The sequence below is a fragment of the Convolutriloba macropyga genome, unplaced genomic scaffold (genome assembly GCF_964194025.1).
Source record: "Convolutriloba macropyga unplaced genomic scaffold, txConMacr16.3 SCAFFOLD_4153, whole genome shotgun sequence".
NCBI lineage: Eukaryota > Metazoa > Xenacoelomorpha > Acoela > Convolutidae > Convolutriloba > Convolutriloba macropyga.
In genome coordinates, this window is record NW_027450739.1 from 7,994 (window position 1) to 10,000 (window position 2,007).

At 39.2% G+C, this 2,007-nt stretch overlaps 1 pseudogene; it reads left to right on the forward strand.

The window, feature by feature from the left end:
* Nucleotides 1–419: 419 nt before the first annotated feature.
* On the forward strand, nt 420–571 carry LOC142356121 (5.8S ribosomal RNA; annotated as a pseudogene).
* The last annotated feature ends 1,436 nt before the right edge of the window (nt 572–2,007 follow it).

Genomic DNA, 2,007 nt, shown 5'->3' on the forward strand with positions numbered 1-2,007 from the left:
TCTGCATGGGGAAGCTGCATCATGAACAAAAGTTTATATCGAGTATTATGTTGACGTTAGTAGGCCCTGGCCGAAAGCGCAGCATGTGAAAGGTATAGATAAAAGTTATCGTTGCAGTCAGTACTGTGTAGTTACTAGTAGCTGGATTTAAGCTCGAAGTGAGACACTGTTGGTGAAACTTCATCATGAGAACGTCACAAGCTGATCACGCTCTATGATATGACTAGTATTATGTTGCTTATAGTAGGCTAAGCGCAAGCCGAAACATCAACATGTGAAAGTCGTAGAATTTTGCGATCAAACTGTGGCTAGTACTTTGATGATGCTTGTAGCCAACCGAATTGGTTGAAAAGCCCAATAAGTAAGCTAACTTGGGAGAGCTTGTTGGAAACCAAATGCTACTAGATTGGTCCAAATACATCCTTCAACAGGGGATCACTTGGCTCGCTTTACGAAGAGGAGCACAGCTATATGTGTTAATTCGGTATGAATCGCAAGATTTGTTTACCGACCTCTCTAACGCAAAAGGCGGTCTCGGCTTCGGCTGTTGACTGCGTCCGATTCAGGGTTATATAACTCTCGATTGAACACATTGATGTTCTATTGTTGGTGCTTCCAATAAAATTGGAACACTTAAAGCAGAACCGATTCAAATAATAGCATTCTGATCAATGATTGCATTCCTTGATCAAGAACTGCTGGAGTCATTGTGATGGCGAATTTTCTTCATAAGAAAATTGCAAAGAGACGGAACTTAATGAGACTAGTATTATGTTGTTTCTAGTAAGCGGAAGCTGAAACAGCAACATGTGAAAATCAAGTTTTGTTCAATGATCTCGAGGCGATAAGTACTATGAAGCAACTAGTAGCCTAAGCATGACTCAGATTTGAGACAGTCAAAAAGACTGGCGAAACTTCTTCACATGAAAGTTACATAGAGAACTACAAATGTATACAGCGAGTATTATGTTGTTTCTAGTAGGCGAAAGCTGAAACATCAACATGTGAAAGTTGTCTGCAAACTGTAGAACGATATGTGATTAGTACTGTGCTGTTACTAGTAGCCAGTCTGACTGTAGAAGCCAAGACAAAGGGAAACTAATGCATCTGAAAAGGACAAGTTATGGAAAGGTATGCACGATAAGTATTATGTTGTTTCTAGTAAGCGGCAGCTGAAACATCAACATGTGAACGTCGTTGTGTACAGTAACCTAGAACTATATAGTCCTTAGTAACGTGCATTTACTAGTACCTGTAATTGGTATTCAGACTCAGGCAGTTTGGAATAGTTTGGCAAAGATGCACCAGAGAAAACTGGGATTTGATACAGAAATTGTTGAATACAAGTATTATGCTGCTTCTAGTAGGTTGAATCCGAAACATCAGCATGTGAAAATTGAAAACATTTCTGGTTCGAATTGTCACAAGTATTTGGTGATCTGAGTAGCCAAACTCACTACAACGCCAATTGAAGGCAAAAATTCTCAACGGGAAAAGCTATTCTCATTGAATGAGCTAACAAGACGAGTATTATGTTGCTTCTAGTAGGCGAAAGCCAAAACATCAACATGTGAAAGTCTTGCTGAACAAATTTAATGTTGTTGAGCTCAGTACCGTGTGAATTAGTAGCCATAATTGGCGAGCGAAAATTGAACTGGCGAAACTTCGTCTTTGGAAAATTGCAGATGCCGAGCACTTATTTTGCAACGAGTATTATGTTGACTGTAGTAAGCGAAAGCCGAAACAGCAACATGTGAAAGCTGTTGAAATTTGTGGTCATTTTGCAATAAGTACAAGGAGTGTAACTAGTAGCCAGGTCAAAATTTGGGATAAGAATGAGCAAAAATTCTGCATGAGAACAGTTGAAATTATGAAACTAAATTACAAAGACTAGTATTATGTTGTTTCGAGTACGCGAAAGCGGAAACATCAACATGTGAACGTTTGTAACGAAGTTTCGTTAATTTTCAGCCTAGTACTGAGCAAGAACGAGTAGCCTCATCTCCA